Below are 18,930 nucleotides of genomic sequence, written 5' to 3'. Positions count from 1 at the left end.
TCCCATTGGGGCTTACTTCTGGGTAGACATAGCTAGGATTGCATGGTTTATTTTATATATATTTATTTACTGCATTTGTAGCCCACCTTTTTCCCTCCTTAAGGAACCCAAGGTGGCGTACATAATCCTCCTCCTCTCCCTTTAATCCTCACAAAAACAACCCTGTGAGGTAGGCTGGGCTGAGAGTCTGTGACCGGCCCAAAGTCACCCAGTGAGCTTCCATTTCCGAGTGGGGACTAGAACCCAGATCTCCCGACTCCCAGTCCAACATTCTAGCCACTGCACTGCACTGCCTCTTTGGTTTATGTGAGAGTGAGCAGCGCTAGCAGAACCGTTCATGAATGACAAAGTGACAGTCTAAAATAAATACCTGGTCACTCCTGCATTTTAAAACTTTGCACAGCTATTGATTTACTGTTGTACATTTTGAGTCTTGTTCATATTGAACTCTTAAGGGCAGGAGGAGAGTGATTTTCTCTTCCTTTTAGTTTGCTTCTCGTCAAAATTTTTTTTTTATTATTACACCATCCATCTGAAGGAAATATACAGCCATGCAAGCAGTTTTATTGCTGCAGTCATGTGGAATTGTCTTGGAGACCCTACAGAGTGGTAGATGTGGGAAAAAAAGGTTCAAATCCCAGCTCAGTCACTAAATTCTCTGGGGGAGCTCACCACCTTTAAGCCTAACTTGCCTCCAGGGCCAGCCCTACCACTGGATAGAGTGAGGCAGGTGGCAGATGCAAGGTAATGGAGGAGCCTTTCTCGGCACCTCTTATTTGTTTGTTTATAATATCCTTCAATACCACTTAATATATTAGAATCCCTCACATTAAAATACAACGTTAACAGTATACAAAGATGATAAAAATAATAAGTAACTAAAAGATTAAGACAGCAATCCAATGGTCCCTGGGAGAGCATCCCAGAGACCACTGGATTGTTTGGAATCTCCCAAGGCCATAGATGCTGCTTTGGACTCTGAGTTCTGATCCTCCGCCCCCTTGCAGCCAGTGCAGGAAGAACTGTGCAAGCAGCTTCCTGAGTTTGCAAATGCGGCCTTGGAGGAAAGGAAAATGGGGTGTTCCAGGGGGAGGGGAGAGGGTGGGATATGAGAAAGCCTATGGCCTCTCTAGCCCCTACAAGTGCGCCCTCTCTAGATGGGTTCAAAGGCCCAACTAGAGGAAAGACGTTTAAAAGGAAGACGGAGAGGCAAAAAAATCACCTTTGTTGCTCCTCCTGCCAGCAGCAGCCTGACAGGAACATGGATACATGGAAGCATCCGAGCTCAGAGGCTTCCTTCTAAAGGGAGTGCAATTTGTAGATTTAAAACAACTAAACTAGCCCGCCTCCTTCAGGTGTCATGGAGGATGCTGTCTCATTGCCAGTGTTGACGAAACATTCAGCTTCCAATCCAATCAACTCCTGTACACAGAACGGGAGGGAGCGCCATCGTATCCTTTGCCTCAGGCAGCAAAATGCCTTGGGCTGGCCCCATGTAGCGCTGTAACAGGGATAACATGGGGGCAACCTAACCCTCACGCCCTGAGCTTCTTGCAGAAAGAACGGGAGATAAAAATAGATAATTATAGAAGAATGTTCCATCTGCTTCACTCAAGGACCTAAGAGGTTCCTTTTTGTGCGTCCTGCTCTCCCATCAGATATAAATGTTGCTTAAGTAAAACGAAACATAGAAAATGGAATATATCTTTTTGCCTGCATACCATATGGATAGGGAATCTGTGACTCTCCAGATGTCCTTGGGCTCTAACTCCCTTCAGCTAGCATGGCCAGGGACAGGGATTATGGGAGTTGTGGTCCAACCACATCTGTAGTGTGGCAGGTTCTTCTCTTCAGCCATGTAGGTTTCTGATTCATATCATAGGCCTAATGAAACACAAAATGATTTAAGCGTGTATGGAAATGCTCTCTTCCTTCACTGGAGAAAGAAGCCCTTCCTGGGTTTTCTCCAGAATATCCTGTAGTAAGAGATATGCTACCCCTGAGCAGGGAAGATTCATTCATAGCTATTATGACTCATAGCCCTTGAACCCCATGCCATGAACTTGTCTACTCTTCTGGGAACACAAACATTCCCTTCCTGGATCCTATGGCCTGGTCCGGATAAACAACTGAGATGGACTTGCAGAAAGAACAGTGGACGGGAGGTGGGGTTGGGGGAACGCAGGGCAAACTTTGTACGACTCTGCAGAGAAGCCCTAAATAAGCTCTAGGTAGCTTTCCCAGCCTTGGGACGTTTCTGGTACAGAATTTTACAATAGCTGGTAAAAGAGAGGAACTTAGGAAGCTGCCTCAGGGTTTTCTGCAAGAGGCTGTTAATCCAGACTCAATCCAGACAAGGATCAGGTTCGTAGTTTGGGGTGCTCTTGGATCCAGAACAGTCACTTGAGGCACAGATGAACTCGGTGGCACGGAGCACTTTTTATCAGCTTAGGCTGATATACCAACCATGCCCTTGTCTGGACAGAAATAGCTTAGCTGCAGTCGTCCATGCTCTGATAACGTCTCATCTGGACTACTGGAATGCCTTATACATGGGGCTGCCTTTGAAAACGGTCCGGTAACTTCAGCTGGTCCAAAACAGGGCAGCAAGAAACAGGGACCAGCCAGTGAGATCACATTATGCCAGTACTTTTCCAGCTGCACTGGCTGCCAGTCTATTTCTGGGCCTGATTCAAAGTGCTGGTATTAACATTCAAAGCCCTAAATGGCTTGGGGCCAGGTTACCTGAAGGATCGCCTCCTCCCATATGTACCTGCCCAGACCCTAAGACCATCTTCAGGGGTCCTTCTCCAGGAGCTCCTGCCAAACACCCAGGGGTTGGACTTGATGGTCTTATAAGCCCCTTCCAACCCCAATATTCTATGATTCTATGAAATGAGGTAAGGCAGGTGGCTACCAGGAAAAGGACATTTTCTGCTGTGGCACCCCAGTTGTGGAACAAACTCCCTAGAGAGGTTTGCCTGGTACCTACGTTGTACTCCTTCTGGTGCCAGGTGAAGACCTTTTTATTCTCCCAGTATTTTAGCATTTTAACATTCGAGTTTTTAGTTCTGCTATCTTAAATCTGCTATTGCATTTTAAATACGTGCACTGCTGCTAGTTTTACTCTGGTTGTACTTTTATTCTGTAGCTTTAATCTATTATATTTTATATTGTATTTTCTGTTGTATTCTCATGGTTTTAATTTTTTGAACTGCCCAGAGACCCTCGGCTGTTGGGCAGTATAATAAATAAATAAATAAATCCACAGCATCTACTTTTGTTTTCTTTGGAGAAGTAAGATCTGAGCATTACACAAGCAGCGTTTCCTTTCCTGCTTTTCTATTACATAACCCCTAGGTGTCCCTGTGGTATAGTAGAACAGAACAAATACATATGTGGAAACAGCACTTTCTTTTGCTTTCAGAAATAATACTGCATTTTTCCCACTCTAAAAAATCTTGCCCAAAGTGCTGGTTAGACACAGAAACAAAAGTGGAGCGTCTCAATGTTATCCAAAGAACCCGTAAGCAACGGTGAGTAGGGAGCGATGAGCACACAATAAATGCCTTGTGTAGAAAAGCTCTCATTGGTCCACCTGGTTCAGTATTCAAAAAAGAAACCAAATCTATGTTGATCAATGTAGTTTATTACACAATGCACTTTATTCCATAGCAGCTCAAAGCATTTGTATTCATTGGCCGGTTGCTGTTTTTGCTGCATAGCATGGCAAAGCACTGATTATTGCCTGGTTTATGAGGCACTCAGAACAGCCCAGTAGGAAGAATGCCAAGTTTCAATTATCGTGCTGGTGCCCAGCTCCGTCCTTCCATCCATGTAGCTGTCCTGTGCATTGTGGGACACTCAGAAGTACTCTAAAAAAAAAAAAAAAAAGAACAAAGTAACAAGGAGAGATTTACAGTTTGTCAAGCCCAGGTTTAGGTGAGGTGGTTGGGCTCTGTGCGTTGTGAAGGCTGCGAGGGAACAACCTTCCACTCAGAACTCCGGCTATACAGGCAGCAGGTCCTGCCCTACCATTAGGCAGAGTGAGGTGGCTGCCTCAGGCGGCAGGGGTTTTGCGGGGGCGGGGGAGGCGCTGGCAGACAGAGCTGTATATGTATCACACAGCTGCCCTGTGCCTCTAAGCTACCCTGCTACCCTCAGGTGCAGCAGAGGCAGCCAACACTGAAGTAAGATACACTTCTGAGGAACAGACACACGTGGTCTGAAGTTCAAGGGCGGACTGTTCCCATGAGAGCAGAACTAGAACCAGAGCAGGGCCTGGGACATAGATCTACTGGGGAGCCAGTGTGGTGTAGTGGCTAGAGTGTTGGACTGGGAGTCAGGAGATCCGGCTTCTAGTCCCCACTCAGCCATGGAAGCTCACTGGGTGACTTTGGGCCAGTCACAGACTCTCAGCCCAACCCACCTCACAGGGTTGTTGTGAAGATAAAATGGAGAGGAGGGGGTTATGTATGCCACCTTGGGTTCCTTAAGGAGGAAAAAAGGTGGGATATAAATGCAATAAATAAATACATGGATATAATAAGCTTGACTGGAGGCTGCTTCTAAGAGCAGTTCAATTTTGTTAGTTTTATCTTGAGCTTGTTATTAAGTTTGTTGGTTCTCTTAATACAACCTGCTGAGTGGATTGCTTGACGTGGATATATTGATATTGCTGGCACTGGATATTGTTTAATTGACTTAGGGAGCAATCCTGTGGCCCCTGGACAGCATCTGGGGAGCCATAGGATTTTTCTGATTCCTGGCTCCGAGGCTGGAGACAGTGCTCCGATCTCGAACCCAGGTGTCCGAGCTCCCCTCCCCGTCCCAGCCGGCACGGAATCACACCAGCTGCCTCTCTGAAGTCGCAAAAGCAACCTCAGAGAGAAAGGAAAGGGGGCAGTCCTGTGAGCAGGGGGCAGGGACTGCGGAGGCCAGCTTATGAAGAATCCTCTGGCATCCCCAGCCTCCTTCCCTCCTGCTCCGCAGAGCCCCAGCTAGATGGGTGAAAATGCCCATCTAGAAAAAAAGCAGAGTGGGAGGAGTGTGGAGGCAAGAATCGCCTCTGCGCTCCTCCCACTCCGCATAGGATGCCCATCTGCCTCCGAGTTTGGAGGTGGACATAGGATTGCGCCCATATACTCATTTAAACTTTTTATTTTTATTTATTTATTTATTTATTACATTTCTATACCACCCCACAGCCAAAGCTCTCTGGGCGGCTTACCAAAGTGAAAACATTAAAATACAATATGCAAGTTTTAAAATGATTTAAATAAAAACATATGGACAAACAACATATAACGAAAAGCAACTTTGAATTAAGAACAATTTTTTAAAAAATCCAACAATAAAACACAGCTTAAAACAACACTGCTTAAAAACAGCATACAAGAGCCAACAAAGAGGAACGAGGGTTCTCAAAAGGGAAGGCCTGCCGGAATAAGGGTCTTCAATGCCTGCTTAAAAACCTTCAACGAGGTCAGCAGGCGTGTTTCAACCGGCAGGCGGTTCCACAGCTGAGGGGCGGCGAGGAGAAGGTCCTCTTGCATGTGGCTGCCAGTCTCACCTTAGGCAGCCGCAGCAGAGGGCCCTCCGAGGACCTTAAGTGGCGGGCTGGGACGAGGGGAGGAGGTGCTCCCTGAGGTATCTGGGGCCTGGACCACGTAAGGCCTTAAAGGTAAGAACCAGCACTTTACATTTTGCCCAGAAACAAATTGGCAGCCAGTGTAAAGATTTCAAAACTGGTGATATGCTTTAAGTTACTGTTAATTGTTGAACTGCCAGTGTTACATTGTAGTGGTGTTATCTTTATTATGCAATATGTGGCTGTTTTGCTACTATTGTGTTTACGTGGTCTATTTGTCTGTGAACCAATCTGGGCGCAATGAGCTGGACCCAGACATTGTCATACTTACGACAGGCCCTTTGAAGTCACACTCTTCCATATGACTAGGTCTGGATCCAGCCCATTGCGTTTGTGGAAAATGCAGCATATAAATAAACAGACTCTGACCATCACCCTGCCGATAGGGATGGAGGGTATCAGCAATGTAACTAGCAGTTTTGGCTCTAATACTTGAAAACAAGTTTATTTCTGTAAACCTAAGGAGGGAAGGAAGGAAGGAAGATTTTTGTCTCTGGAATGCCCAGCTTTTCCACTGGCAACAATATCACCTTCAACTTATACAGAACACAGCTGTAACTTCAGTGTTCGAGGCAGGATAAAAATAATCCAAAGAAACCGGGGGGGGGGGCACACTGGCTGCCATGGAACCCTTTGGGGGGTACACAAGTGGGTGAGGCCATTACGTACACAGTGATTCTGATCAGTTGCTTGGAGGGTTCGATTCTGCTTTGAAACAGGGCCCATGAGGAGACTCAGCCCCATGGGCCTTTTCCCCATCAGGTGCTTGGCAGGCTGGCAGGGCCCAATTTTGCTGGGAAACAGGGTGCCCGAAGAGAGTCATCCCCACGCACCCCGTTTCTGAGCAGAATTGGCCGATTCACCTGGGAAAGGGGGTCCGCGGGGATTATTCTCCCCCCATGTCCTCTGTGGCAGCAGTGCGCAGGGAGGGTGGAATTGGGGAAGCCAGGGTGGAACTGGGGAAACCAGGGTGGAACTGGGGGGCCAGGGCATCTGTGACAGGCCGTGGAGCCAGCCTCCCAGGGCCACACGTTGCCCACCCCTGAAATAAACCAAGGCTGGGGATCCCTTCCAACACGGTGATTTTGGTCCTAAGAGGGGCAGGCAACATTCTATTCTTACATAAACTAAAGCGATCGGTTGTCACAGGGCAGCCTTCTCCAACTTGGTGCCCTCTGGATGTGTTGGACTACAACTGCCATCATCCCCAGCCAGCATAGGAGTTGTAACCAACACATCTGGGGGAAGCACCAGGCTGTAAAGGCTGCCCTAATATTTGAATACGGATTTCTGTGAACCTACAGAGGGATGGGAGGATGGAAGGTTGCTTCTGGAATCCCCAGATTTTCCATTGGCTACAATATCCCCTTGTGGGGAACCGCCACGGGGCTCACTGCCTCCTCAAGGCCCAAATGGGGGGGGACAGGGGCAAGACACAGGCCAGGAGATCTCCACAGTCCAGCTGGCTGGGCAAAAATGCTACAGCTGCAGCTTAGCAAGCAGAAATGGCTAAGACAGAGTTGAAAAGGCAGTGCTGAGGCATAGCACTGCAGGGGTGGGGAGGAGGAAGGGAAGGGAAGGGAAAACTGAGCCAGGAATGATTGGTCCAGTAGAGAAGGGAGGCAGCTGGAAGGATGGATGGATGGATGAAAGAGAGAGAGGCAAGTGATAAGTTGCCTGCCTAGCAGAAGGAAAGAAGAACCAAAAGGCAAGTGGAGAGGAGGAGGGGAAGGGACCTCTCGGAGAAGAGAAGCCGCAGCTGGAATTCTGGCCAGTTGTTGTGGAAATGGAGGAAGAGGGACTTGCTCTCACCTCCTCTGAGAGCAATTTCACTCGGCCCCAGAGATGCTATGTGGAACTTCGCTTGCCGGCATCTGCAGGGCCTAGAAGGAGCGCAGGCAAGGAGAAGCCTTGGGCTCTAGAGAAATGCAAGGCGGAGAAGCCAGGAAAGGGGAGGCTCCCAACCTTATTCCCCAGCCCAAGACCACAACATCCAGTCACTGCTACCCCTTTCTTGAGATGCAGATTAACCATTAATTAACTAAACACTGCCTGGTCCAGCCCACCCACTGAAAGCCCCAGCCCCGAAGGGAGTTGCTTTCAGACAAATTCTGTCTGTAAAACTCCACCTACGCGCACAGCATCTTAATAACAGTCTGGGCTGACAAAGCATCGATGCTCAGCTTACTCTGCTTTTGAGGCCTGTACATTTTGCAGACAATACACGAGACACCAGCCACTACGACAGCAATGCACACACACGGAACGACTGCTGCTGGCACAGATACACTCAGGGTATTCAAAGAACCTGCAAAGGGAAAGCAGCCGTCAGGGCTGCCACCAAGCATTGCACAGACCCATCAGGTCGAAGTTCAAGAAATACAAAGTGCATATGAAATAATTCCCCTGAGATTTAGGACATCCAACCATGAGCTTCTGAACAGGAACCTGGCAGCTGTCCGCAAAGACCATCCAGAAACTTCAGCCAGCACAGAATGCCGCTGCTAGAAATCTGACCTGGCCCAGTCAAGATTCCCCCTTCATGCACAGAGCCCCTTCTGATGTGTGCCGAACACGAGTGCAATGGAAAGAGTGGCCGTCAGGTGCATCGGCAGTGGAGCTGGGTGTAGCCCGCACACCATCATATTCTTTCAACACATGGGAGGGGTTGCCTGAAGTCCCATTTAGCGAGACCCTTTTGCGCATTCCTTTGCCTTTTGACATACACTTGTGGGGGAGGATGTGCAAAAGGCTGTTTCCTGTTTTGGCATTTGGTATGTGGACTTTTCTGCCATGAGAGATTAGGGTGTCTCCTACTTTGCTAGCATTCCATCACCACCTGAAGGCTTTTTTTCCTGTGAGCTTCTGGGTTACCTGCTGTATAAATTTCATTTTTATTTATTCAATAGATTTAGAGTTTTTCTACATGAGACATTTACTGTGCAGTCATCAGTCATTAATTATGGTTATTTACAGGTTCTTTGAATGACATTGTGACCCTCCAGTTTTGCTTCTGTTTTTTAAGAGCATTTTGATGGTTGTTATTAGGATAGGGGAAATGTAGTATTATTTGTGAAAGCAAAACAAAACATATTTCCCCATTTGTGTTATTGTATTATTCTGCTATACCACAGTGCCACCTAGAGGTTATGTAGCAGAAAAGCAGGAAAGGAAAAGCTCTTTGTGTAGACCTCAGAATTCAATTCTGCAACAAAACCAAAGGTAGATACAGCAGATTAACAGCCTTGTGTAATATATATATATATATATATATATATATATATATTTCTATACCGCCCAATAGCTAAAGCTCTCTGGGCGGTTCACAAAAATTAAAACCACAAAGTACAGCATAAAAACAGTATACAGTATAAAAACTTAAAACTACAGTATGAAAATACAACCAGAATAAAACTTAGCAGCAATGCAGATATTTAAAGTACAGTAACAGATTTAAAACAGCAAAGTTAAAAGATTATAATGCTAGGAAAATAAAAAGGTTTTCACCTGGCACCAGGAGTACAACGTAGGCGCCAGGCGAACCTCTCTAGGGAGTTCATTCCACAAATGGGGCGCCACAGCAGAAAAGGCCCTTTTTTGGTAGCCACCTGCCTTACTTCTTTTGGCAGAGGCTCTGGGAGAAGGACCCCTGAGGACAATCTTAGGGTCCAGGCAGGCACATATGGGAGGAGGGGATCCTTCAGATAACTTGGCTGGATGTGCCTGATCTCGGAAACTAAGCAGGATCAGCCCTGGTTAGTACTTCGATGGGGGACTGCCTGGGAATCAGGCTTCCTGCACTGAGCAGGGGGCTGGGCTCGATGGTCTTGTCGGCCCCTTCCAACCCTATGATTCTACGATTCTAAGCCATGTAGGGCTTTGAATGTTAATACCAGCACTATGAATCAGGCCTGAAAATGGACTGGCAGCCAGTGCAGCTGGGAAAATACTGGCATGATACGATCACATTGGCCAATCCCTCTTTAAAAAGCTCTTATATCCCACTTCCCATATTTAAAAATATCTTTAAGTGGTTTCGTTTCATTTAGACCTGGTTCCTTGGGGTAGGGGCTATATTAGCTTCACTGCTGCTTTTTACATTTTTAGTGACCGCTTTTATTTTGATGTTGTTTATTGTTGCGGAGAAGGTTGCCGTTTTCATGCTTGCTTTATTAGCTGCTTTGGGCACCTCTGTTTTGGAAGGGGGAAAGTGGATATAAATTCGCAAATAAAACTTTCTCAAGAATGGGGATGAAAGGATGAACCGCAGCTAACATTTGGTGTAAAAACTCCTCTACTCACTGCTCTGCCTAAAGTGAAGATGAAAGGGTAACTCTAGTCTGGTTCCCACAGTAACTTCTAAAGCAGGAGTGCAAAACCTCTTTCACCTGAGGGCCCAATTCCGTTTTGGAGGAGCTCTCGGGGGCCGCATCCCAGTGGTGAATGCGGCTGAAGGCAAAAGGGGAGGGGCCAAAAGACCACAAATGCCTCCATATTTTAGCTTGAAGCTAAAAGCAGGAGTGCAGAACTTTAACTATAGGTCTGGAAGTACCTATAGTGGGCTCCAGTGCACAAAAGTGCATGCATTATGCACACACGTATACCTGCTTTAAGAGCTAGAACCTTTAAAAACAAAAGAAAACAATGAAAGCAGCCCTGGATATGAAGCTGGAATTGGCAACCAGTACCAAATTCCATCCTTTTGCCATGTGTGTGAGAAGTTGTGGAATACACAGCCCAAGCCATCACACACACACAGAAGTGGAGAAGGGGAAAGCCCCAGAAGCTCTGTGCATCCATCTCCTAGCAGAACCCAACAGCTGAACAGTCACCTGCATTGTCCATGAAGAGTTTTAACTTAGCATCTCTGGGTACTCACAAGAAATGGCTGAAAGGGAAAAATACTTGATTGTCAGTAGATCAGTCATTTTCACAGACTGTTGTTTCCTGCAGAGACCAACTTAAGTTAGTTAATGAGAATGGGGACTGTGAAGTGTGTCTATGCTTTCAGCTGACTTCCTTCCCACCCCATGGCTGATCCAAGGCAGCTTGGCTCCTGAGGGCCAAACTTGGTAAGAAGGGTAGAGACAATTTTTAATTCATGTGGCTGGACCCTCCCCCACCTCAAATTTCCAGGCACAATTGCACCAAGAACTTTTCCCCCAGCCTAGGGGGCCATATCCCAGTGCTGGAGCACATGATTTGCATGCAGAAGGCCTCAGCCTGCAGCCCTAGTGAGCCACTGGCAGTCAGCATCGAGAATACTGGGCTAGATTCAGAGCTTTTCTGACTCAGAGCTTTTCTACATAAGGCATTTACTGTGAGCTTGTCATTCCCTACTCACAGTTGCTTACAGGTTCTTTAGGCGATGTTGTGATGCTCCTGTTTTGCTTTCTGTGAGTTTTCTTAGAGCAGGGAAAATGTGATATTATTTCTGATAGCAAAAGAAAGTGCAATTTCCTCTTGAGTATTTGCGGTATTCCACTATATCACAGTGGAGACGCAGGAAACACTCCTTGTGTAGTGCTCAGATCTCAATTCTGAGACAAAACCAAAAGTAGATGCAGCGGATTAACAGCCTCATGGAGAAAAGCTCTCAGTATAAGGCAACTTCTTCTGTTCCATCTCACTTCCAGTATAGTGGTGGCACCTGGTGAAGGGTGGTGGATTCAGCTCCTTGCCCCCAGCATAACTTTTAATGCTAGAAAAGACACTGGGCCCTATCGTTAGGGTGCCAGAAAAAGGCAGTAAATTGTTAGATGAACATATAATTGTAGTTCTAGAAACTGAGGTAGAGATTTTGTCATGGGGGAATCCTCAGTGCCTGACTTAGGGCCTCCCTCCTGGCCACCCAAAACTGGGTCTTTCTCTTCCTTTTGCCGAGACACGCAACACACACAAATGTGACTTAGGGCACAATCCTATGCGTGTTTAGACAGAGAAAAGGCCTACAACTCCCTGCCCCATGTGCACGTGCACACACACACTTTTTAAGAAAAAGCTTCAGCATCCCACCCGGGCCACAAAACTGGACTTGTAACTTAAGAGGCAAATTGGGGGTTTCCACTATGAACAGCTACGAGACATTCGAAGAAGCTGCTGGAATATTTGTAACTCTGAAGGTCTCTCTGGGCATTTCTGCACCAGCCTAAACTCCTGCATTTAAAATGGGGCTTTCTGCTTCCATTTTGAACGCAGGATCACACCTGACTCCCTTTACTCGGGCTTCCTTTCCCCCAGCCCCTTCTCCCCGTATCTGAGTCTTCCATCAACTTTCATTGATCTCGCTCCTCTTCTTGTGGCTTTAACTCTTTTTGGCGGAACACAACAGGGTAATTTGGTAGCTCATTATCTGCGATCTGTTTAAAAACGAAACAAAGGGCATTTATTGCAGGAGGTGGCTGGGATGATCACTGCGTCATGTAAAGAGCCCGCAAACTCCGCGAAGGAGCCATCTCAGTCGCAGGATAAAAGCTCCGTCACCGGAGCTCAGTGGTAGCTTAGCATTTGCCTTGCATGCAAAACATCCCGGTTCAATCGCTGGCATCCCCAGGCAGGGCTGGGAAAGTATTCCTGTCTAAAACCCTGGAGAACCACAGTCGGGGGTGGGCAGAAGGTAGATCTGGATCTACTGGTAGATCTCTGGAGGCTCAGCAAAGATTGCTGACTCCCAATTGTTTAACAATAGCAACAACAAAATGAACACACACACACACACAGGCACGCTCCGCTGCCCTACATTACAGTGCTGAAATGAAGAAAGGTTCCTGGGCTCAGAATTCTTGAACTCCAAGAGAAAGTCTCTTTCACCAGGCTCTGGCTGGTGGATCTCGGGGTTCCAGGAAAAGGCAAAGAAGATCCGCAAGCCTGAACTCGGCCCATCCCTGGTGTAGACAATACTGATCGAGATCGACCAAGGGTCTAACTCCACATAAGTCAGGTTCCCTCTGTGCCTGATCTACCCCTGCACAGAAACTGCCTAGCTTTACTCTCCAGTCGTTCCAGCCACATTTTCACAGCCATTCTCCCCTTACCTTCCTAGCAACCTCGAGAACTGCCTCTACTGAGAGCTCCCTCCAAATGGCAGCCTTGCCAAAGGATGCTAATTGGCAAGGCTCTTTGTAAGGGGACATTTTGTGGCTTGTTGCATTTCTGCTATGGAGTTATGTGTGACTGGTGACTTTGGTTGATTTTGTTCATTCGGAAGAGGCCATTCTGGGCCATTCCATTCCATTCTGGATGTGTGCTGGGCATTATGGGGTTACTTATAATATAATATTGCAAGGATTTTAGTCCTAAAATATTGTTCTCAAGTGTTTCTAACACATGCTGCTATTTTTGGCATTTTTTTTAATATAAAGGGGCCGTTCCCGCCCATTCCTTTCCAGCGAGTTCCATTTTGGCTTTTACACGGTTCCCTTTGCACCAGGAGTTTGTTAACTCCTCCTTGAGAGAGGGTGTGGGACCAGCCACTTAAAGGAGGCAGTTATTAGGCTGTTCCTGAAAAAGGCTGGCATGGACACAGAAGATGTTAACAATTATAGGCTGGTGCTAAGATCCCCTTCCTGGACAAGGTGCTTGATTGGGGGGTTGCTGGCCAACTCCAGGCACTCTTGAATGAAATGAAACAGATTATCTAGATCCATTTCAATCAGGCTTCAGGCCTGGTTTTGGAACACAAAACGCCCTTGGTTGTGTGGAAAATAAGTACTGCAAGGCCATGTTGTCTTGTACCTGGCAGATTCCTCAAAAGCCTAAAACAAAGTCTTTGTTTCTTTCGTACAAAAGAAGAAACTGTTAGGATAGTAGAGATAAGTTATCTTGTTTCCACAGCAACTCACCCCAGACCTAAGAATCATCTTCCTTGCAAAAGGCTGCAGAGATCTGAGAGAAGAAGGGGGGGGGGGTCAGTAAAAGCTCAGTTGATAATGACCAGACATGCTTGGCTGATGTCACTTATTTAGTCACATTAGGATTATAAATGTAACTGGTGAAGCCAATGTGGCTTCACAAAAAGCTTAGAGATGACCTGAAAACAAAAAAGGACACATATAGGAAGTGGAAAGAAGACCAAGCAACAAAGGAAGAGTACAGGCAGGTAGCACAGAATTGCAGGGATGGCATCAGGAAGGCTAAAGCTGAGAACTAGCTGAGGTTAGCGAGGGATGCTAAAAGCAACAAAAAGGCTTTCTTCAGATACATGCACAGTAAAAGACAGAGGAAAAAAATGGTTGTTCAGCTATTAAATAAGGATGGCAAAATGATAACAGATGACAAAGAAAAGGCAGAGGTGCTCAATTCCTACTTTGGCTCAGTCTTCTCTCAAAAGAGGGTCTATGACCCCCCTGGCAAAGGCGAAGTACAGGCTGAAGGGGCAGGATTGGAGCTAGAGATCGATAGGCATATGGTGAAGGAACACCTCATTACTTAGAATGAGTTCAAATCTCCACGGCCAGATGGACTGCATCCTAGAGTCATAAAGGAACTGGCAGAAGAACTCTCAGAACCGCTGTCTATTACCTTTGAGAAATCATGGAGGATGGGTGAAGTGCCAGATGACTGGAGGAGGGCTAACGTTGTCCCTATCTTCAAAAAGCGTAAAAAGGAGGAACCTGGGAACTACAGACCAGTCAGTCTGACATCAATCCCTGGGAAAATTCTGGAGCAGATGATAAAGCAATCCATTTGGAAGCACCTTGAAAACAATGCAGTGATGACTCGAAGCCAACATGGATTTGTCAAAAACAAGTCCTGCCAGACGAATCTGATCTCATTTTTTTATCAAGTCACCTCCCTTGTGGACTGTGGGAATGCTGTAGACATCATATACCTCGACTTCAGCAAAGCTTTCGACAAAGTGCCCCATGATATCCTGACGAGCAAACTAGCTCAAAGTGGGCTAGATGAAACAACAATCCGGTGGATCCACAGTTGGCTACAGAATGGGACTCAAAGAGTGCTTATTAATGGGACCTTCTCAAACTGGGGAGAAGTAACGAACGGGGTACTGCAAGGCTCAGTCCTGGGCCCAGTGCTCTTCAACATTTTTCTTAATGACTTGGAGGAGGAGGTGCAGGGAATGCTGATCAGATTTGTAGATGACACAAAATTGGGCGGGATAGTTAATCTTTTGGAAGACAGAAACAAAATTCAAAGTGATCTTGATAGACTGGAGCGCTGGGCAGAAAACAACAGAATGACATTTAATAGGGATAAAAGCCAAGTTCTGCACCTAGGAAAAAGAAACCAAATGCACAGTTACAAGATGGGGGATACGTGGCTCAACAACACTACAGGCGAGAAGGATCTTGGAATTGTTGTCGATCACAAGCTGAATATGAGCCAACAATGTGATGTGGCTGCAAAAAAGGCAAATGCTCTTTTGGGCTGCATTCATAGAAGCATAGCTTCCAAATCCCAGGAAGTACTAGTTCCGCTCTACTCAGCACTGGTTAGGCCTCATCTGGAGTACTGTGTCCAGTTCTGGGCACCACACTTTAGGAAGGATGCAGACAAACTGGAGAGGGTTCAGAGAAGGGCAACAAAGATGATCAGGGGACTGGAAACAAAGCCCTGTGAAGAGGGACTGAAAGAACTGGGCATGTTTAGCCTTGAGAAGAGAAGACTGAGGGGAGAGATGATAGCACTCTTCAAGTCCTTGAAAGGTTGTCCCAGAGAGGAATGCCAGGATCTCTTCTTGATCATCCCAGAGTGCAGGACACGGAATCATGGGCTCAAGTGACAGGAAGCCAGATTCCATCTGAACATCAGGAAAAACTTCCTGTTAGAGCAATACGACAATGGAACCAATTACCCAGGGAGGTGGTGGGTGCTCCCACACTGGAGGCCTTCAAGACAAGGCTGGACAGCCATTTGTCAGGGATGCTCTGACTTGGATTCCTGCACTGAGCAGGGGGTTGGACTCGATGGTCTTGTAGGCCCCTTCCAACCCTACTGTTCTATGATTCTATGGTGAGTGTTGATCTGGGCTGCGTCTGGGTTGACAGAGCTGCCTTCGTTGTACATGAATAAACTCGAGTTGGATCTTACCCGTGTGTCCAGAGCTTAATTGGAGGGCAGCTGGGCACAGACCTCCATGTCCAGTTTGGATTTTTAGCACAGTTGTCCTGTGGGATGACCTCGGCTGAGAGAGAAAGAGAGAGAGAGACAGGAGGAGTGCGATCCTGTGGATTTTCTTGGACCTCTCAACAGCTTTCAGTCCCATCAACCATGGTATCCTTCCCGATAGGCTATCTGGGCTGGGAGTGGGAGGCACTGCACTGGTTCCGCTCCTACTTGGATGGCTGATTCAAGAAGGTGGAGCTGGGGGATTATTGTTCTGTCCCTTGGCAGTTATGCATTGGAGGAGGTTATCCGAAGGGATGGGATGAGGTGTCATCAATGTGCGGATGACACCCAGCTCTGTCTCTCCTTTTCATCAATTCCAGGTGAAGCAGTGGCTGTTCTGAATCAGTGCCTGGGCACGCCGATGGACTGGATGAGGGCCAATAGACTCAATCCCGACAAGATGGAGGTACTTTTAGTGGGTGATTCTTCTGCCCGGATGAGTGAACCTGTTCTGGAGGGGGCTGCATTCCCCCTAAAGGATGAGGTTCATAGTTTGGGCTTTGGGGGTGCTTTTGGATCCAGAATGGTCACGCTGCTAGTCCATTTCCAGGCCGCTGGGCCCGTCGGCTAGCCCAAAAGATCATATGGTGGCTGCAGATCAGGACTCTGACTTGTTCTCATGGTGCCCGCCAACCTGCCAATACATATAACAGGTAAATAAGCAGAACCATCGGTAACGGCGAACAGGATTAGGTTTTGAAGCCACAGTTGTGTCTCTTGCTTAGAAAAAGTTTAACTGTTTCATTTTTTGTATATTATGTTGATAAATTACTAGCTATCATGGGAGTTGCTTGTGACAGAAAGCAGAGTAAGAAGTAGTGTAAACAAATAAATGAAGAAGCATCTAGGCTACAGATGCAGAGGGGCTTAACCAGCTCTGACTCCACATTAGCATAGGAAACACTTCCTGGCTTTCACATAGCAGGCTCCAGGAGTCAGTGTAACACTGCCTTTTCTCGGAAATAAGTCCTGAACGAAGAAACATCCCTTTCCCCCTTGGGACAGCAGATGGAACTGTTGTCCCACTTTTACCGAGGGACAATGAGGCGAGGGAGAAAGGAGAACTAGAAATGTCACCAATTAAAGGTAAAGTTGAGTTTAAAGGGAGGAGGAGTCGGAGTCTGGTTGTTCCTTGATTTTGCTGAAGTTTGAAAACTTTGCATTATTAATGCATCAGGGCTGGCTGCAGGTTTGAAGGGAGGGGGCTGAGGCAAGTCCCCCTAAATGGGCCCACCACCTCTTTGCTGCTGTCGCTGCTACCCATCTGCTCAGCCATTGGTCCCAATCCACCCCACCGCCCAGAGGGAGAAAGCAAAGTGAGTGGCTTGCTTCAGTGACTGTCACATGCTTAGAGTGACAGGAAGCTGGAGGGACAGCCGGCCAGGAAGCCCCCGGATGGGATGTGGGCCTTGGCAATTGCCCAGCAATGCCGCTTGCTGGTGCCTGTCCTGCTTAGTTTGGTCTCCGTTTTGTTAATATTAAACACCAATAACGTGGCAGACTTGTTATGGAGAGGCATATGACTGTAAAAACAGGAGGAACACAATTCTCTCTCTTCCCTGCTGTGGTACAACTGAATAGAATTAAACTGGCCAATCCATTCTCATTCAGCACTTTTACTCCGGAGTCTCCTTTTCGCATTCCTCTGTTGGCAACAGGCAACTTTCCTCAGCAGCAGAGCAGCCTGGGAGATTGGAATGTTCCTCTGCCAGTTTCTGAAGGTGGCCATTTCGGATGTCAGGTTTGGGTGGCCATTTGTTTTATTTTTGCATAGAGACTGATCTGGCAGTTCTATGTAGACAGAAGTTAGGCATTATTGTTATAGAAATTTCAGTTGTAGTATGTCTGTTATCCCATGATTTTATAAGCTAGGCTATGTCTGTTTTACCTCAGTGTGAGACTGCCATGCTAAACAAAGACACAGCGCCTTATCAGAGACTCAGGAATGCCAAGAATGTGTTTACTAGAGTACAAGGCTACCTCTCTGCGCATGCCTAGATATGTCAAAGGTGCTGCCTGTCTTCTGTTTCCCTCTCAGCTAGACAAAGAGATTAGTACCGCGCAAGCGTAAGACAGCCCCAAAGGTCTTGCCTATATAAACTTTTGAATCACATCACTTGATTGTAACCTTTGTTGGAGCGTTAGCCCCAAGGGTTGCCTTATTCTGCAGAATAAAATCGTGTTGGACCAGATCTCTGCCTCCTCTCGTTCTTGGTAAACGAATTGGAAAGTCTACCAGGGAAAAGAACACAATTTTTGTAACATTGTGAGCACTAGGTGATGACTTTGTGAGCTGGGCAGGTAAATGAGCCTCTCATAAGATGGCTGACATTATCAGATCCATCCCAGAATCAGCTGAATGGGTCTGGGGACAGGGAGGGTGACTGGATTTCCTGCCAGGCCTAGTCCCTGAGCTTGTGCCTCTACTGGGCATCCAGCTGTTGCTGCTGAGTAGACTGCCATTTTGGATTAAGGGCGCAATCCTATCAGGATAGTTGGCAGCCTCCGAACTTGGAGGCAGCTGACTATCCAATGCAGGGCGGGAGAAGCGTGGAGGGGACGCTCTCCTCCGCGCTCCGGCCGCCCTGCATTTGCAGCTAGACAGCCAATTTTGGCTGCCTAGCTGGGGACCTCGGAGCGGGAGGTGGGGAGGCCGCACGGCACACAAGAAGCATCATAAGGATGCTTTGGCTGTCTCCTCCACTCCCCGCCCCTGGCAATGCCACCTTGTCACCCACACCATGCCACGGTTACGAGCATGGAGACGGGGAAGAACGCTGCTGCCTATGAGATGGCGCAGGAGGGGGCGGGGAGCGCGGTTTCTGGGAACTGAGCTCAGAGCCGTGACTCCAAGCTTGGTTCCCAAAACCTGAAAAATCCTACTGCCAGCTAGACACTGTCTAGCTGTCCACAGGATTGCTAAGAGGTTAAACATTGAACAGACACACATGCATTCTTACATATAGCACACACATATATAACACCCTCTCTCTCTCTCACACACACACACACACACACCCACCCTGCACAACAACTGGGCTTGAAAAAAAGCCTCCTATTGGAGCCAACGGGAGGCTTTTTTCCAAGCCCAGTTGCTGTGGGGTGGGGTGATCTTTGTTGACATCACAGCCCACAGGGAGGGGAGGGTTCAC

At 47.2% G+C, this 18,930-nt stretch overlaps 1 long non-coding RNA gene across 1 annotated transcript in view; it reads left to right on the top strand.

Moving 5' to 3' along the window:
- Nucleotides 1-18,930, top strand: part of LOC146356295 (uncharacterized) — an 867,031-nt gene that overhangs the window by 151,455 nt on the left and 696,646 nt on the right. The gene's annotated exons all lie outside the window — the stretch shown is intronic.

The sequence above is a fragment of the Heloderma suspectum genome, chromosome 2 (genome assembly GCF_057233095.1).
Source record: "Heloderma suspectum isolate Gila_16-S chromosome 2, 16-S_ref, whole genome shotgun sequence".
Classification (NCBI taxonomy): Eukaryota; Metazoa; Chordata; class Lepidosauria; order Squamata; family Helodermatidae; genus Heloderma; species Heloderma suspectum.
The sequence above is the reverse complement of the archived record's forward strand: the minus strand, read 5'-3'. Positions and strand labels throughout refer to the sequence as shown.